This window comes from Xiphias gladius, chromosome 5 (assembly GCF_016859285.1).
Source record: "Xiphias gladius isolate SHS-SW01 ecotype Sanya breed wild chromosome 5, ASM1685928v1, whole genome shotgun sequence".
Lineage (NCBI taxonomy): Eukaryota > Metazoa > Chordata > Actinopteri > Istiophoriformes > Xiphiidae > Xiphias > Xiphias gladius.
This window is the reverse complement of record NC_053404.1, coordinates 19,988,572-20,008,949: the sequence shown is the minus strand read 5'-3', so window position 1 is coordinate 20,008,949 and position 20,378 is coordinate 19,988,572. Positions and strand designations below refer to the sequence as shown.

General features: G+C 40.2%; 1 long non-coding RNA gene across 2 annotated transcripts in view; it reads right to left on the bottom strand.

Moving 5' to 3' along the window:
- Nucleotides 1–20,378, bottom strand: part of LOC120789716 — a 306,378-nt gene that overhangs the window by 60,690 nt on the left and 225,310 nt on the right. The window contains exon 1 of one of the 2 annotated variants that reach the window (XR_005707443.1): nt 409–531. The exons of the other annotated variant lie outside the window; for it this stretch is intronic. This is a non-coding gene — a long non-coding RNA (uncharacterized LOC120789716). Of the gene's footprint in view, nt 1–408; nt 532–20,378 lie in introns of those variants that run through there. 2 annotated transcript variants of the gene reach the window in all.

Sequence of the window (20,378 nt, the reverse complement as noted above, 5' to 3'; positions counted from 1 at the left end):
ATCCACAACTTCTGGCTCGGGCCTTAAATGTAAATCAATATATTCATCACCACGTGCAGAATACAAAACAGCTCCACAATGGTAAAATGGGTACTGCTGACGACGACACCCCAAATAAAGAGGCAGGTTATTTAAAATCTGTCAACGCTTGGACGCGAAGAAAAAAAAAAAAAAAAAAGGTAACTGGGACTGATAGTTTCAGTCACGTTATGATTTCCATTAAAGCCTCGTGTTTCCTGTGCTTGTGGTGTCATCGCTCTCAACGCCTGTAAGATCAAGTCAATAAAAACAATTGCACGTGATTGTAAGACAAGATGGAAATGACTGTGGGGATTTACTCGAGCGATGCTGTAAACTGAAACATAAATATGTTTTATTTACTTGTTAACCCTGCACACTTTCACTCACCATTTACTTGTTTCCTCCGCGGCGGCGACACACGCTGCTGTACAAGCGATGCAAACTGGGCAAGAGAAGCATTTTTAGGGCTGACAGAGTCCAAAAGGACCACCGTATGGCAAATGAGCCTGAAGACGCTCATTAGCCCAACAACACTAAGGCGGCGCACGACCCATAATGCAGCGCTTTCTGTAGGAGACGCTCGTTCCATTCAAAAGGGCGAGATAGCAGTGTGCAGGGATTTTTTTTTTCTAAATCTAAATCTTTAGATCATTTCTAAATCTCAAATTCCTGCCAGCCCCTTTTAAATGAGCTCAGTGTCTTCAGTGGTAGCTACAGCCCCGGTCATAATGACAGTTTTGAAGTAACAAGCGAGAGGTCGCACCATCCTCAAAGTAAGTAAGTAGAGGCTGGTAATAATGACATTAAAGTAATGAATGCAGTTGATTGTAAAAAAAAATACAGGTCGGGAATGTATACCGTGGTTATCTGGGGTTTTAACCAGGAGTTGCACTCTATTAAGAACTTTTTTTGCTGATAGTTGGGAACTGGTGGACAGCACGGTTAGCCTCCCAAACACCTCCCACTCAGGGTTTTAAAAAAAAGAAGCGTGTACCTTCAGTTTATAAGGAAATAGTCTGTGGTGAGATTTGGAAGATGTTACCACTGTGTGACAAAGTTTTTCTTGTACGTTTTTCTTTTTCCAAAGAAATCCTGCTTTTTGTGAATACTCCAGTTATTGCTGCATAGCTGCAGTGTTGCACGTCTTGAAAACATGGTTGTCACATTTCACAAGCAAGTCATCTCAGTATGCCTCATTTATTTAAGGGGAGGACAGATTTAAAAGGTTTTTTTTTTTTTTTTTTCCCTCTGACATTTATGAGAGCACAGGCAATGGGAACATGGATTAATATGAACTGAAATTACAAGAGGGGGTGATTACAATGCCAGCTTTGATGTTTAATTGTTTTCAATAAGCAATTGGATTAGACATGGAGGAATGCAAAGACATTAATTCATGTGTATTATTATGAGCAATCAGTCGATAATTTGTTTGTCCCTCCTTACAAATACAAAATAAGAGTTGGCCTGCGATTAGCAGGCAATAATTTTGGACAGTGCAAATTGGATAGACAAATGTATTTTCTGTTACATTTTGATGGCAATGAAACACTGCAATATGTATGTTGTTCATTCTTTATCATCTAGTGCAAATTTTACTCAATGCTTCATACACTTCTCAGTGCATGAGTGTAGGTAGGAATAGCGGTCCAGTAATGAAATCACTGAAAATAAAAATCATGATACGATTTAATTGGAATTTATATTGCACACGTTGCAGGAAAGAGGAAGATATTGTTATTTAATCTACAGGAATCTTTTCTTCCCAGATATACTGAGATTCCCAAAGATCCCTGCATGACCGAGCCAGGCAGCCTGGCAGAATTCACCTTGCTGGCATTTTCCCCTGGCTGCAGCCACTCTGCTTGGAGAAAAGAAACCCTTCCATTGCTTGTGGTGATGAACAGAAAGTTTCCATTAACTTTACTTAAACCCAGATATTCAACCGCGTATGACTTTAATTAATTTCATTCTCAGGTTATGAAGTAATTTGATTATATGGGCAAGGGGGAGAGCAAGGATCCGTATCTGTTCTCCATCTTAGGTTAAGCACTTAGGTTCCACCGAAGTCATTCATTACACCAAAAGCATGGGTATATTAAAGATCATTTTCTTAATAATTGTGCAATTAAAATATTCTCACTTGACTTCGATATAATTGAAAAAAAAAAAAAAAAAAAAAAAAAAAACCAAGACAAAAAAATTAAAAACAAAACTGCTGTGACATCAAAGTAGCACCAAGCTGAATTGGCTTTGGGCTAAACAGTAAATAGCAAAGTCTTCTCTGCAGTTCAGTCCCACGAGCAGATTCATGTACCCGAATGCTCGCACATTGGCTCGGAGGCATTCTGTAATCAGAAACTGCTGTGTGACTGGCAAATGCCGAGGTGGTGCTCAAGTCCCCATCAATAACACCAAGGGGACGAAGGTAGCAGCAGTGGGAAAGAATGGGAGCCAGCTTGTTAAGCATTAGAGAGGAGTAGACAAATAGTGCACTTTAGACGCCGACGTCTGGCTAATGTATACCGTCTGAGCTCAGTGCAGTTATGGCGGGTGTGGAAATAGCTTGCCATCTGTAAGAACTAATATTTGCTTTTGGGCATTTCAGTAAGTCTCTGTGGGGAAGCGTGGCGGTGTACGGTGTGGCAGCGGGTACTGTGCTTCGGATGGCAGGAAGCACGCTGAAAAATTGCTTCTGTTCCCTTCATCTCTATTATGGTTATTGAATTTGGTTCAAAAGGAGCTGACATCAAAGGGGTTGCTCAGAGATTCATAATTTGAGAGGTTCAGTGTGTTTCATTGTGAACCCGGGAAGAGGGAATGTCAGAAATAACATTAAAATGAAAGGAATTTTTCACATGTGAAAAGCAGGTGGCTCCTGCTGTAGATCCATGTCACTCTGTAGGGTTAGCGGTATTACTTAAGAGTTTAGCGCCGAAGAAAACAGCACAACTAAAATGTGCAGTATGCAAATGTTTATACCTCGTGAGTCAACAACACCGATGAGGAATGTGACAATTCCTTTATAGCTTAACATACTGAATATGTATAAGAACACGTTTTGTGGTGAATGCTAGAGGGGAAGCCTGAGAAGTTAACTTGTCTAATACAAGAAAAGCAATGCCTAATCTATTCCCACGTCTAGTTAACCTAGAGATTAAGACACAAAATGGATACTTCAAGGTGGAATAAAGCAGGTAATTATATCCTTACATCCCTCTGAAAACCTCTTATGTCTATACTGTACCTCTGTCGATCTCCCGTGTGGTCTGGTTGGGTGCTTGACTTTGATCTTCAAAGCTGACCTCCCCTCTCTCCTGATTGATGGATGGCCCCACCGTTGATGCATGCATATCCATCAAGTAAAGCCACCCGTGATGAATGAACGTGTCCTTTATCAACCGTGCATCACCTCATGAAGTATTGTCCTTTTTCGCCCAACGTATTTATCCCTCAGCCAAAGATTGATTAACTATGGACGTGATTCAGTCAGCAATTATGACCTCATCGCTAATCAATCTACTTCTCGCCGAGAGAGAGCCCGGCTTACAGTTTGGCCCACGCACATAGGTACAGGCACACACATGCGTACACACACACACACACACACACGCCGAGACAATTGTACCAGTTATCAGCAGGCACTTTCTCTCTCAGGCCCTGGGATCATGGGAAAGTTTTTAGCCACTGTAATGGTGTCACTCCGGGGATGGCCCTATTTGGTCGGCGGGTCAGCTCCTAGATGGATTAATCATTGGTTCAGGGAGGATTATCAAGGAGATGTATTGGCTGAAATGCATCCTGTCCTCAAGAACAGCCGTAGCTGCACCAAGCTCAGAAGATACAACAGCTCTTGCTTAAATACATCTGATTTTTCTCTAAGTTATGTACTTACTGTGACATTTGTCACTGGCAAGAGTCTGTTTTTTCGTTGCATCGTAATCACCAGCCGTGACAGCGTGGCTGGTATTGTTTTCACCTTGTGAGTGTGCGTGTATGTGTGTGTGTGTGTCATCACGGCAACATGTGGTCATGGAGACACCTACTATAGCGGAAACTACCACCGGGTAAGTTTGGCAGGTGGTTGTATACGTCTGTCTCGTTGGAAAGAGATTGGAATGTCAGCATGGTGACGGGTGCCTCGGCTGGCGTGATCCCATCGCAACATGGCCTCTAGTTCAATTTGTATCAGGCACTTTTGTTAAAACAAGTGACACGACTTTACATCATTTGAAATTACTTATCTATTTCCAAGTGACAGTCATTTTTTGTACGTATGTAGTAAGAGATATGAAAGATTTTAAAACTGCATACAAATGACTTGATAAGATGGATTCTCTTTTCCCTTCCAGTGTCTCCTTCATTTTGTCTTACCACTTTAACAATATCATTTGCCTCCCTTCCTGAAAGGTAGCAGACATATTCATCTGGAGATTGATTGCCCCCTTTTAATGACCCTTTAGGGTCATACTGTAATACGCTTGCTTCCTACTCAGTGACCGGGGGCAATTCTCTGCCTACAATAGACAACGCCCCCGTGGATAGCGAGACACTTTCCCTGGAGCATTGTGTGAAGAAGGACACAATATTAAAACCTGGAAATCAGAGTCGAGCGAGTCAGATGCGAAAATTGGCTGGCTCAGACGGCGGCGCACGGGTGTTAATCTGCTGAGAAATCCCTTAAATGTATCACAAGAACGCCATGTGAGTGACACAGGTTGTGCGCTCATGAGATACAACAATTTGTGCGACGGCATCAGGAAGCTGGTAACAATTCTGCTTCAAAATATAACGCAGACTGTTTTGCTTGGGGAAAAAAAAAAACCAAAACAAAAGAAACCCCCAGAAGATAAATCTCCTAGCAACGACTGTTGGTGCTACTATGATGGTCCAGCTGTACACACTGTGAACATATAAGGCAGCAAACAGATGAATAAATACATGATTATGTGCATACCCACAACACCTCGCAGCAGTCTAATGTTACGCTGTTCTCGTTGGTTTGTGCAGCACAAAGCAATTTCTTAATGTTGTTCAGTAGTGTGTATGTGCTTCAGTATTGTTGCTTATGTCCCTAACAAGTGATGTTGACACTTTATATCATTATATCAATGATGAAAAGACGGAATGGAAATGTATAATGTCTCCTCGGTTCTGTTGTGCTTCACAGTGAGGAGTGTGAAAGAGCTATTCATAGCCAGTGCCACGGAACTTTGGCTTTCAGAGACATCTCTGTCTCCGTAAAGCTGTTTGCATTGATATTTATGTCTGTTGTGCCATGATTGTGTCGACAAACAGCTCGAGGAAGCTAAAATCTACAACACTCACCAACATTGTTATTACTCAGGAAGATTGTGACTTAGCTCTGTGATTCCCCAGCTGGGGGTACGTGGAAAAGGCAGTAGTTCAGTAGCTCAACTTATATTAACAAACCAAAAAAAAAAAAAAAAAAAGGTTATGTGAAATTAGTTATAAATTAGCAGGAAAGCAGAGATATCTAAATAATTAGCGAAAAGTAACGATTTAACAGTTAGAATAGCCAAAAGTCAAAAGCCATAAACAATATCCACTTTTGTATAATTGACAGTGTTGAATAACATCCAGTGTAAGATGAAATGGAAGTTTGGACATGACCGGTGGTGCTGATGTAGGGATACTTGAGTTCAGAAAGGCTGCGGGATATGTCAAACAAAAGAGGTCGGGAACCACTGACATAGCAAACACCGAAGGGTGATGCTAAAGAAGTGCATGGCGATCGTTCTGTTCTGTTCTGTATTTCACGGTGCCTTGAAAGTGTTTTGTGACATCTGCGGATGAGATGCACGGCAGGAGCAGCTCCCATCTTTGTAAACGTCCAACAGGTAACTTGTTTTATTCACAATATCTCAGCAGACCCACCCCCTTTTCGCCAATTTGAGGCTGCTTCCACGCCACCAGATTCTTCGCTTTTAACGACACACGCTCTACCCTGACGCAATAGATCCCGTGGTAAATTGGTAACAATTTCCAAAAAATCTTTTCAGCAGAAAATATTGTTGGAACAATAACATTGCTTTGCCATGGGAATTGAAAGATAATTGTATGAGCCTGTGGCATTGCTGTTTCATAAGCTTCATGCTCCATTTCTGATTCCCACCAGAAAGCTGTTTCTTTTTCCTCCTTTGCACATATTTATTTCTGGCACTTAATTTAAGTCTCTATTTATGTATATCTTAAATCACATGTTCCTCTCTGTCCTTGCAAAGTGGAAATAGGCTGTGTTGTTATCTTTGGAACAGAAATAAAAACAACGCGCATCTTGGCCATTAAGCACATAATACCATCTTCAAAAAGGGCAGTTTGAAAAGAGAGGGCACGGCAAAGCTTGAACAGGGTGTTGAATAAATGCATTAATTAAGGGGGAATTACGTGCTTGGGGGTTGAGTTGGCTTGCTTTCAAGTGCCAGGGTTCCTCATAAATATACATTTAAAAGACATATGGCAAGATCAAGAAGTAACCCCTTAACAATGAACTTTTGTATCATCATCTCTGTGATAAACACCTAGCACACACTGGTAGCCTTGTTAAGAAAAACCAACAGTTTTACTTAATATTAATGAATGTAAATTAATGCTTTGTTTATTTGAGTCGAGAACTCCTCCAAGTCGTGGGACACAGTCTGTTTAGTTTCAATTCTCAAGATGCAGACAGAAATATCAAATGCCAGTGGTCCCTTGACAGCACAGACCTATCCCACTTTTGTCCCAACCGCCCCGTGGGATTTCCCATTGCCACTGATTTTTCTATTCTGTACATCCTGTGATAGGAATTTTGCCTCTGTGAGAACTGCCCGCGTAAGTAATCTATAATCCCCTGGAAAAAAAAAATCTGAGCACGAGTTAAAGGGGAGAAATCCCTTTTAAGCAGATCAACAGTAAAGATGGAAAACTGACCGGGAAATATTATCATATAATGTGGGGATAATTTTAATATGAATTACTCTGTACAGTAACTACTCTCTAAATAAATGTTCTATTTAGACAGCTGTTGTGATGTATCGCTGTGCTGAAAAAAAAAGTGACACTTTTTTAATCTTGGTTTGCAGAGCATTTGGAATACAAATCCGTTTAATAAATTGGTCCAGTAATGCTTGGCATTATTGATGGATGGCACGTGGCGAATGTAGTGGCGTGGAACTGGTATTTTACGCATAATGTTATAAATTCATACGCTTGGGATTTTTATAAGGCGGCGTTACTGAAGCCACAGTGCTGTTTTTTTTTTTGTTTTTTTTTTCCTGTCTCGTCACATATCCATGAAAACATCGAATGCAAAATGAACCAAATGAAGCGGGAGCACAATTGTACACAGTGTTAACCGTTCGCATTCATTGACGCAAGATCTGGGCTGTTCAACTGAGGTCAAGTCGAGCCGATTTTTTTTGAAGACTGAATACAACTTGGTGTAGTTGTTCAGATGAATAAATCAGTAAACAGCATTCCCACCCACTGAGTATGCGGGGAGTCAGCAAAAACGCATGGAATGGTTCAGCTGCAAGCTGCCCTCTTTATTTGAGTGGTGGGTTAATTAAAAGTAGTACTGAGTGCACTTTTTTTGCTTAAGATACACCCGTAAAGCAGCCCAAATTTGAATTTGCGTACTCGTTGGAGCGGCACGCTACATATCAAAGCTACGCCTGACACCTCAACTTTAAGTTTTAACTGCAGCACGCGCTTATGTGAGTTGTTATGTTTAGCCGTCTCAATCCAAAACCAAGTTATCTCAGTAAAAGGGCGAAGGCGAGAATCACCTGTGCATGTAAACACAGAAACTGAGCCACGCACGGCGATGGTCCCCTTTTATATTCTTTGCAGTCTTCCGATTTCCGCGCGACAGTCTGGCTTTGCGCATGGCGGCTTCACAGTGAGTAACCCCCCTTTGCCCAGGTGTTTCCCTCAGCCCCCATCTGTTCCCTCCGTGCCGCTCTGTGTCTTATCATGGAGTCGCTGCTCATCGTTGCTCCTGCACGGCATGCATTGGTGTGGCGACCCCCCCCCCAGACTTATTGATACCGTGCGAAATGTCTATGGTACTGGTAATTGTAAACTCCGTGACAGGAAATCATTTTGACATTAATCAGGAAAGCGGAATGAAACCAAACTTAAATACTGCTGATTATATTCTCGGTGACCTGAGCCCAGTGGCCATGGCACCGCATTCAAATTCAGTGTTATTGGTTTCTATTAAAATAACATTCAGTGATTAAACTACTTATGGTGGTTATTTATATAATAACCACAAATAGGCTTTTATGACCATTTTTTGAATAATTTCAATGAACGTTAACATTTTGTGTGCTTTCAGAATCATCGGCCCAACTGTCAAGGTCAAAACTGAGCCGTGGTGACATTACTAATTGAGAATAGAAGTAGTGATTCAATTTGCACTAATTTACCAACTGATCTGCCAATCTCAGCTGTGGCACACACGGGTGGCTCATTTCACTGGCTCTCCGCTGAGCATTATTTTTGTCTTCCCCCCCTCACAGATCAAGGGTACAGATGACTTTTGTCAGCCGTCAGATGCTGTGTGGCAGATGTCACAGCATTTATTGTCACCGTGATTTATTGGTTTAGAATGACCACAGCCACAGGGAAGAGCACATAAAAAAGGCCAGACGCCGGTGAAGGGGACTACTGAATGCCAACTCCTCCAACAACTTTCATCCCATCCCTCTTAGGACTGCACATTTTGCTTCTGGTTATTGTTGGGCCATCTGCTGTATTTCGAGCCTCTTTGACTACACCGCTTAGCAAACATGGAGCCTGTGCCAAACACTGTTACCTTCCTTTTGCCCCTCTAATTCAGACCCACTGTGTCTATTCAGTTAGATCACCATTTCATCTGAGAAACTCTTACGGTAGAGGTTCATTTCTACAGGAAATTCACCTGTTTTCATCCGTCTGTTTTTCTTTGTTGCCTCAAATTGTTAAAATTTATATATTTCGGTCCCACTGTGATCTGTTTTCTGTTTATGTGGTTTGAATCTTGGACGTCAAAGTCTCCTCCTAGCGCCAAAAATGATCAGATATGGGCCTATTCATTTCTGTTATGAACATACATGTTCACATAAACATTAAATTAATACAATAGAATTTTTGATTCAACTTAAAACTCTGATTCTTCCAGGACATATACGATTCAATGCGCAGCAAATTTGCAAAACCAGTGTGCGTCCAACATTTAATTTTGCTGTTTAAGGTTGATATTTTCAGTTATTATACGAGATCACAATCTTTCCATAATATTTAATCTAATGATTTTAGTTGCATACTTTATATTTGCCATGAACCTGATGTTTTGTTAACATTAACCAAGTGAGCTTTGTTGCCCAAGCACACAACTTAACTATGTTTAAGTTGAAAAAAGCACAACTTCTATGACAAAGAAACTAAATAAAGACAACAGTATTTCTGTCAACATTTTACAGATATGAATAATTTGAATTTCTCAGCATTGTATATGAATTTTGTACAAAAGCTAATCCTTGGAATAAACAAAGAATTAATGCACCAAAAAAAATCTCACGTTTTTCATCCATAATTAGGTTCAATCAAACTTGTATTGATTAATTTTGAAGCTTCTTAGAAGGATATGAGCTGTACAAACGAGAATCATGAAAAGGTAGCTACATTAAAGATGATATGATAATTAAAGCTGCAATGTGTAACTTCTCACAATTCGCTTCAAAAGTTGACAGATCACACCAACCCTGTCTCCTACAAAATTCCGTTCATATACAACTAATTTGCAACGGCAAATGTGTTTTAAAGGAAACACCATGCCGACCGGATTACGTCTCATTAACATAATGAGGCATGTTGTTAATTTACTTAATTGGCACTGAAGGTGTCAGTAGAATGTTCCCTCTGTAGTTACTACGGCATTATTAAACTTTTTTAGGGTTATGTTAAGGCTCTCACAGAACTTGGTTAAGGTTAGGGAACGATCCTGGTTTGGCTTAATACAGAATAAAGTTCATGGTGACTTCAGGCCAAACTTGTTTATTTACATTTAACCGAGTGATTTTGTCGTTGTGCCTAAACCTCACCACGGACGGGGCTCTCTGGTGCCACAGTCACACCCTTTATAAGCCCACCATCCACCCCAACAACCTCCACGGAGACTCCACTGTCTTTAATAGATCTAGCTCTTCGTTCGCTCGAAAAGACGTTGCCTCTGAACAAAATCTGGCCGGAACAACGTCACCGGGAACAGAACAATTAGAACGGCAATAGAAACATAACTTCTAGGAGACGCAGTTAACCGTGTGGCGTCATCCTTGTGAAGTTGTTGCAAGTCAGTGTTGTTGGTATGCAATCATATATATACACATTTATGCATACACACACACACACACACACACACACACACACACACACACACACACATATATATATTATATATATATAAACAAACATGCATAGTGACATGCAAACCTTTCATTGAAACACTAGTTCAAAGGACTCTACATTTATTTTCAAGACAGCACTTCAACCTCTACCAGAAACACCTTGGGACATGGTACAGGTGGCTGAGCAATGGAGGCTAAACAGGAACAGAAATAATTTGTCCCCCCCCCTCACTCTGTCATATTTGAAACACATAATCCAAATATGCATGTGGTCGAGCTAAAACGGCAGTAATATCCAGCAACACTGGAATGAATATGGACAAAGCTTCACTGCAACGTTGTTCCGTTACCTTCATTTCCCCTCCACCGCCGACACAGTTTGCAGCATCATTCAGCAGAATTCCTGAGCGAAGCTTTCAAATACCTCTCAGCAAATGTTATTAACAGTAAAATTCAGTTTAACAAATTGTACAAATACCTTCCTGCCAATTACAGTACGCCTACTGAATGAATTACAATAGCAGAGCATCCCACTGATGTTTCACCTTCAAGGCTGACCTTGTGATGGCTATTCTCTGCTGATGCTTGCCAGAGATAAAAGCTATGAGCCCTTCTCACCCCCCCCCCATGCCAAGGACACACGCATCATCGCTTTACTGGTCTATCTGCCCAGGTGATGCATGGCTCCTATAGCCAGTCAGTCTGAGGCAGTATTTATAACAAACTATGTGAGGCAGAAACCAACTCATCACCATCGATACCTCACAATCCTTGGTCTCAGGGTGCACTCACATAGTTTCTGTTATGAGCTGTGAACATATTATAAATTTAATGCATTGTTCTTAGCAATGGAAATGCAAATAAGATGGAGGGGGGGGTGCTTTAAAAAATGATTGAAGGTAGGAGACAGGATTTAAAGCAGTGATATAACTGAGTTATATCAATAGATCCTTCAAACCAATCTGTTGTAAGTGGTAATGAAGACACAACACACATTAGCAAATTAAAATGAAATGAGATGAACAGAAGGATGAATTGCTCCTGATCCTTCCAAATGCAATTTTAAGAAGAAAGTGAGACAAAATCTACTTCCAGTGTCAGGAAAGGGCATCTGGTGGGGAAGTGAACAGCAAAAAAAAAAAACAGTCAATGCTAGAAATTCATTAGGTATCAGTGGGAGACAAAGGACTGACAGGTGTTTATGCAAATCATCAGCGAATGGATTCATCTCCCTAATGCGGAATAAAGCAGCCTCTGAAATATGTGTAGCATGTGGAAGTAAATGAGAGTCCACTTGCGAAGTCATGAGCACATTGTAAGCCTTACAGTGTGCCGTGGCAGAGGCACACGGTTGGAATCAATAATTATTGACAGCTACAGTGGGGCCCAAAAGTCTGAGACCACATTCCCGACCACTTGAACGGCAAAGCGGTCTCAGACTTTTGTACCCCGCTGTATCTCTCGTTTTATTCTGAGAACGTATACTTCTTAAAATCCAGTTATTCTGCATTGTGTCTGGACAGTAACTGCATTTTCGTCGCAGCTATGCACACATATCGATTACTTTCAGTTTCTCACTGGGTGTATGCGAGCAAGTGACCTACATAGTGTAATCTGCAACACCTATAACACATAATAGGCTACAATCCATTGGAGAACAATGTATCGAATGTGAAAACAATTCTACAATATGAAAGGGTCACTTGTTGTGATGAACCTACAGAGAATTATCCCACGGCTTTAATGAACGTTATATTGAGTTTCAGCTCATTGTTTCGTTTAGTTGTCCGATGCGTTCTTACTGTTTTGGTTAACTCTCACCGCTCTCACTGCATTGTTTTTAGCCGCATTAAGGCAGCGATTTTCAGAGAGGGAGCTCCAAAAACCTACCGTGCACTGCCTGCTCACAGTTAGCAACTAGCTGGTGAGCATACTGGAGAATATAGCAGCTTAACAGATGGTAGAGACCCAAAAACAGAGCCGAAAGACAGTGAATACTGGATTTACATTTGTCAGGTGCCAGAAACACAACTCCAAATGAATGCTAATGTTGATCCGCATATTGCATGAGGGAATAAGCATTTTCTGCCAACTGGTTTGTCAACTCAAAAGGTGATGATATGTCAGTGAATGTCTCTATAAATTTTCACCCATCCAAAAATTGTCTGGACATTTCATTGAAATGCACAAGTTTCAACCTCATGCTGGAGCAAGACAAAAAGGTCAGGAGATCACCAAAGTCAGTGCTACTCATCATCCGGGGACCGTGAATGTCCATCCGCTCATTAGTTGTTGAGATATTTCTGTTGTTGGACCAAAGTAGTCGACTGACTGTCCAACACTGCCATTAATTTAGCATACTGAACTCCAAAAACAAATGCAGAGCACTATAATGCGTCGCTAAATGTCTAAATTTTGTTCTAATGTCATACTGACGTATAAATGACTTCATAATCGACAAGAAGTAATTATTTGCTTACATTTTAGTTTGACATTGAGAGGATGTCATATTCTACACAGCCATTAAAACCTTTGAGACAAAGTCATAATATTTGATTTTGGGCTAGATAAATAAAACTGACTCGACTCGACAGTGACAACACGTGCGAGAAGTAGCCTCGCTATATTGCTTTGAGACTTGCTATTCGAGAAGTTTCTCACTTTCAACTGGTATTATCCCAGTTATGCCTCAGTGACATGAATTAACACATCGTCTGATAAATGTTCAGAGTTCTTTTCATATCCTGTCATGGGAGAACAAAATGGAGATAGTCCACAAGGCTTGCATCTTATTAATGACTCATTTACTTTGATCACAAGCTGTCATTACACTATTTGTTTCTTTTATTCTGTGCCATTCAACATCTGCCAAGAGACTGTAAAAAATCTGACAACATTTAAGAAAAAAAAAAAAATCAAAGTTGCCACAATGTGAACTGTTAAGTTTGATAAGTTCTTCATACCCACATGCCTAAAAAATAATGGGAATGCTTTAGTGATTTATGAAAGGTTTAATTACATTGTCTTCATTCATGCTACCGTATCTGTCACATCCCCATTTGTTCCAAAAACTTCAAAACAATGTATATTTTTGGCTTACGTAACTCGTCTTTGGGGGGGCAAGTATGTTAATGCTGAGTCCTTAATATTCTAGTGGAGCCTCCCTATTTTTAGTGTGCACAGCAGATCCTTGCACCAACTCACTTTAATGAATACTTTCTCCGTTTCATGTATTGCAACCTGAGCTGCATGGCATTAAAATATATCGACAGGTTGGGAGTTTCATGCCTCCCAACAATAATCTATAAAAAATGTTGAAAATCCGTAATGAGGTTCGAGGTCATTTTTCAATTCAATGTTTCACTGCATTGTTTAACAAGGTGTGTTAAACATTCATTTTGAATTTAAAGCAGTATCGTCTGCCACTAAATAGTAGAAGTCAGTCATACTTGAACAATTTGAGAAATGTGCTTGTTCACTTTGTTGTCTTTTTTAGCATAAAGACCTGAAAGTGGAATCAATTTTCTCACCAAACTCTCAGAAAGAAAGCATATTTCTCAAAATGTTCAACCGCTCCTTTAGAAGATGTGCTAACTCATTGGGAGAAAAAGAAGAAGAGGAAAAAAAAAAAAAACTGTCAGTCTGGTCATAAGCGGAGTTGGAGAAACCAACAGTTGCCAGATTCCTGTAGAGTAAAATCGTAGAATACTCGTAACTTCTGAGGATATAACATTTGCGTATGCCAATCTAAGATTGACAGAAATATTGACAAATTTATTACAACAGTCCCAGTCAAATCCAGGGAGAACGCATCAGACTGAGACGGTAATTCCTCTGACTCATTCAGTCAAGTTTGTCTTGGAGGGGGGGGGTTGCTCCCGAGTCACTTCACTAATCAAATCAGAACCAGTGATTTCAGAGTGGAGGATAGTCAGTGCTTACCAAATCATTATGGTCAATAAACCGGGGGTATATTTAGCCTGCATCTACATATCGCCCCCTCCTCACCCCCTCTCCTTCCTTTGCTCTCACTCTCTATGATCTTGCTTGTCTCTCAATGCTTGGCTAATTTTGCACTTGGATGTAACTTTGGCTCACGGGAGAATGCTCCTCGTTTGCATAATCTGGTTTCTAGGGCTACAGTTGTAATACAGCTTCAGTGAGAAACGCCATGCGGAGTCAAACCCCAGAGTGATGCAGTGCAAATGAAGTGTCCACTGATTCCACGGCAATTCAAATGCAATGAACTCTTCCACCAGATCACTGCAAATAAAAGAGAACACCAAGTACAATCTCCTACAGAGTGAATGAAAGTAAATAGCTGATATGATTGGTGGTTGTTCAGGGTTGAAAGTAAATATGCAAAGCCATTATGATAGACCTTAAAAGGAACATACTGTACCAGCACCATTTATTTACCACAAGGCCAAACGGAAAAGGCTAAGTCAACAGTATTGACTGAGCAGCAAACTGCACTTTGTATAGATTTTAGAAGTGCACAGAGTATAGTAGAACTGGTCAAAGTCTCAGAGTCAAAAGGTTAAAGCAGAAATCAGTAAGTTAAGGAGGAGCACATAGCTGTCAGTTGACCCTATATACCCGCTGGCTTCCTTTCCCTTGACCCCGGATCGATCCAGTGTTGGCCAGTTAACTCCTGGCCTCTCAGCCTCACGCCGCTCTGCTACTCCCACAGAAGTGAGGTGATGTGTAAGGACAACTCCTGACCTTAAACTGTCTCCGGAAAACATTTCACTAAGTGAAATATCTGTTTTTGTCTGTCTAGTGTGTCATTGTTTTCCTTTTTTTTTTTTTTGGCAATCCCACAGACAATAACAATGATGTGTTTTTAACAACATATGTATCTTCATACATGGACTGTTCACACGGTAATATATTCATCATACTGGTCTCTAACCAAATGCCATATGTTTGGAATTGGAATCTATGGCATCCACCGAAAAGCAGAGTACAATAGAACAATCTTTTTGGCCTTCATGTTGCATTTTGGTAACATGTATGAAAGTGATGTTGAAGCAGCTCTTAAAAACCTTCCAATTTTTGAAAATATCCAGCTGTTCCCTTTTTTATTCCATACAAAGTCAATAACATGAAAGTCCAAAGCACAATAATAAACAAAATTAACATTTTTTGTGTCCTAATTTATTTATGATGTGGCTGAAAACTGCTGGCTTTCTGGAAAATGGTGTTTAAATCGGAGGAGATTATTGAATCTCCTACTTTAGAGGGGTTTGATTGGTGTACTAGGGATAATCTGCGGTTAATTGCCAATCACTATGCTGTTTAGGAACAAACTAGGAAACAGACTATAAAGGCAGAGTTGTAGAAGGCCTTGGTGGATAAAGGTATTTTTCTGAAGTTACAGAGTACTCCAAAAACTCCCGAGCGGTCAAGTGAAATCATTGATGAAGCCGTAAGATTTAAAGAACTAGAGGTTGAATTACAGCGCCTGTCTTTAAAAGAAACAGAACTGACAGATTTCAACGATCTTGAAATGTTGACAAATATTTCATCTTACTTTAGCGGGTGGCTTCCACATTGATACATGGGTAAAGCTCAGGCAAAAAGTAAAAGCTGCTGTGCTTAGAGCGTAAGAGCTGGTGCCAGAAGCATTCCGTCAAAGGTTTAGCGGGAGGGGGGGGTCATAATCATCGAAGGCTCTTTTTGTCCCTGTCTTTGCGATGGCCCTGGTTCGATCAGGTGTTTAAGTTAGCTGTGCATGCCAGTTACACCGGCGTGGGCACGGTCCTTCTGCGGGAGGGGTTGGATAGAGCATCCAATCCCTTATTTTTCCAAGAAACTTGATAGTCATCTGAAGTGGTACTCAACCGTTGAAAAGGAAGCATGGCTCTGGAACATTTTGAGGTTTATGTTTGCTTGTCTAGGGCTCCGGTGGTTGTTTACACGGATCATAATCCTCTTGTTTTTCTGTATAGAATGAAAAACATATTCAAAATGTATTAACTATGTGCCTCTTGTTGCCTGCCTGAACACAACTTTTTGAGGACATACCATTTTAGGTGCCTTTGGAGTTGATTCATATTCTTTCCATCTCTTTATACGACTTTAATGTGCCCTCAGGGATATTCGAGATTTTGCAAGTACTCTTAAGTCACTCCCGCTTACTAGTTTTACCTGTTTGCGACGGTCTGTGACCCCCTGTAATTATTTGGTGGTGAATGTACAAAAGGAAAATCAGTGAGCCTCCCCCCCTGGCTGCAGGTGTTTTTGAGTTGTTATCGTTTAATATACCATAACTTTATACAAGCAATGTCTGTTCAGCTAGTGTTGTGACTTTAAACCAACATTTTGAAAAAGAGCTTATTTTATGGCCCAATAGCTGAGTGAGGTAAGAAATTTTTTTAATTACTGTAAAATTCCTAAAAAATTAACATATCAATTAACCATTACTATTCACTTCCCTCCACTACTTATATGTAGTAAAAAGTATATGTATAGACACCATAGTTTGAGGAAAGGTTACATAAGCATAATTTAGTCTTTGTAACATTTTGGATCATAATGAATATTATTTAATTCCATTATGCTACTTAAATTGGTTACGGGATGTCAAAAGGATTTCGGAGTTCACTAAAATCATAAAATCATTACTTAATAGGGTACAAAAGAGTCTAACGAAAAATTGGCATCTTAAACATACATGGTAGTTGTAACAGACTTATTTATGTCCAACAACAGACTGTGCTAAAATGAGATGTACCACCTGCATCACGCTGACGAAAAAAGCTGTCACATCTTCAGTGATAAAAGTAAGGAGCTAGAAATACTGACAAAGGAGACAGTGAAGAAATAGCCAGACTGTATTTATGAGAGGCAAAAATAAATAAATGAATGAACAAATATAGATACACTTTTCAAACACGGAGCCAGTGGGGTCATTGTATAAGGCAGGATAGAAGACAGTGTTCTGGGAAAGTGCTGAAAGATACTGAACCTAACCATCAATCATTCATTTCTTGTGGCCTCCTCTACGGATGGGGAAGACAACCTCCCGAGTCCGATACTGTAGTTTTACTGATCATTTCACTGTATGTCTGTGAGTCTTTTAGGGTGGTTGATATAGAGAGGCATTCACAACAGGCACTTTACCAGGGTTTGTTTGAAGGCAAACCCCCCCACTGGTTTATGTGTTATATTACATTAATAACACCTCTGTCCCCTGGGTGGCAGAGGCTTGACAGCGTTCTGGTCCCAGGTTGTCAACCCCAAGCTGCTCCTATTTTGGGCAGAATGGCTCAGCAGGAGGAAGTCAGACAGCAGGAGTTATGACTACCACCACGAGCCACACAAAATCTGGTGGTTTACCTAACTTTTAACTGACTTTTTGCAATTGTTGTTTCAGTGCAATCCATTGGCTGCAATCTGGTTCTTCTGAATCAAACCACAAATCAAAAAATGAAATGTCAGAGCCAAATGGGAGCTAAGGAGAAGTCAAGCTTAAAGCTTTAAAGCTTCTACCATTTGTGGTAATTTGACGTCCAATGCTGCTTGCTTTGTTTGTTGTTTTTATTTATTATATTCATATATATTCATTGCCAAAAAATCTCAATGAAAAAAAAAAAAAAATGTCGAACTTTATTCATTATGCATTAATCTAAATTATTCAATATTAGTTATTGTCAGACAAGGACATTTAATCTTAGTGACAGTTTTGTGTTAGTGTGTCGATTACCAGCACTGACACTGGGACAGCAACACGTGACCACGTGATAAGCTTAGAAATAACAACTACGCTAAAAGCAAGATGTCGATAAAGTCAAGCATGCGGAATAACTTCCAAATTTGCGAAGATGACCCCTCAAAAAGTCGAGTGCCAGATATACCAAAGGAAACTAGCATATCACAAATCTACAACGAGTTTGGTTTCAAAGCCCCAAAAATTGGTATTCGGGACATTCCTAATCAGTTGCATGTGTGGGCTGATGGCTATGGACATACAAAACCCCATTGGCGCACATGTTGTTTGGTTTGAATGGATATCAGACAATCTAGCAATGAGATATTGACATAGCTAACCTCCGATGGGAATTGGAAAATGATTTAATAGAGACAGAGGTTCTTTTTACCTTCCTGCAGCCACACAGCCTGTTGAATGAAAGTAAGGTAAATTGCCTGAATCGAGAGACTTTATGAAACATTTTTTAAGGCACTAAAGGCACACATCCATTCATCTGATTTGTAGTGCTTTTTTTATGTGCTTTGCTTAAAGCCCAAGGCTTCTACCAATGAAGACTGACCTATAGGGTATGTTTTGACTTTAGACAAAGTCTGTGTAGATTATAACGCAAGTTCATACTATTGTCACAAAAAAAAAATCTGTCCTTCTGAGATAAGCCACATTGATGGTAATTACACACATTAATCTTGTGTTACCCGTCTGCTCACTAATCAGTTTGTCAAAGTCATCCAGGATTTTCATTCCAGATACAGCAGTGCCTCTAGTATACAATTTTTGTGTTTATTATTCTTCTTGGCTTGCAGGATCTTACCAGAGGCAACCCAGAGGAACAGTCTGCCAAACTGAGAAGGGACTGGCAGCATGTGACACTATCCATGGGAGCGAGAGTCATAGTTGTTGAGACACTGCTTAATTTTAGCTTTCTGGCACCTTCCTCCCCTTTGTAAATGTACCAAAAGGTGGCATGGTGAGATACAAACTTACAACACTATATCAATATATAATTGATTAGTCTACAGTTGGGTCAGGATTCAGTTCAGTCTCTGAGCACGCTGCCCATTTATTATGGCTTCTGTTAATTTCCTTAAAGTTCCTTCTTCATAATAGCGCACAGTCCATGAATATGCCAGGGTTCTGACATCCGGCGGTATGATCACAGCTGAAGTTTCCTTGTTTGAGCCGAGCCATAGTGTGAAAGTTAAACTTGTTATATTTTCAAATTTGGTACGTTAAGGTCCACATCTTTGAATTCCAATGTAACAGGGCTGACGCAATCATTTGACAGATTTAGGAACCTTAAGGCCTGTTCTATCAATCTGGATTCCATAGTAACCCCAAGCAAACCAACCAATAACTGAACAGTTCTGACCTTCAACCTGTATTAACAGATTTTTTGGCAGCTTGGGAGCAGCAGAAACAAGCTGTAAACACAACCTTGACCTCATTTTATGTTAATATGGCAAACTTGCTAGCAAACAGTTGCTTATTTACACATCCAACAAACATGGAACAACATTAGCGTTGAGTTGGAGTTGTGTTTCTGTCCACACAGTGAATCTGAGTCCAATTTACTCTGCCTTTAGCTCTGTTCCTGGTCTCGACCAGCTCCTACAGGAAATATCTGGTTCTCTAGCTGCTAAATTCTCAACTATGTTCACAGACGAGTCCTTAACATGGAGGTAGTATACGGTGGGTTTTTACAGCTTTTCAGCTCAAAACATCTACTTGTTGCTGCTGGAAGTGTGTTTGATGAAAGAAGTAAGACTGAACTGAAACCCAAAATGCTCTTCTGAAAAATGCTGAAATGTTTGGGAGCTAAGGGAAGCTGCAGTGTCGTGTGGTAATTTTCTGTGGGTTCGTCACTAGGAACAGCACCTTTTATATTACACACAGTCGTCTGACCCACTGTTAATATCAAAATACTGAGTATAGCAGCTTTGAACTACTTGAAACATGCTTGGTGTCATCACACATTTTGTGTATCCATATAGCTGAGGTTAAATCCTAGCATCACAATGGATAACAATTGACACCTCTGTACACAAAGAATGAGCACATTGGGGTTCAGCACATTCATACAATATGCAGCCCTTGTGAACAGAGCAAAAATGAAAAGAAAAAATTAAATTTTAATATTATCACTCATGCTTTCATTTCAAGCATTTAGAAGACTGTACCATCTTAGCAATATAATCAAGCACTTTCACTACGTGTCTTTCTCAAGGACACACGTTGTAGATGGGGAC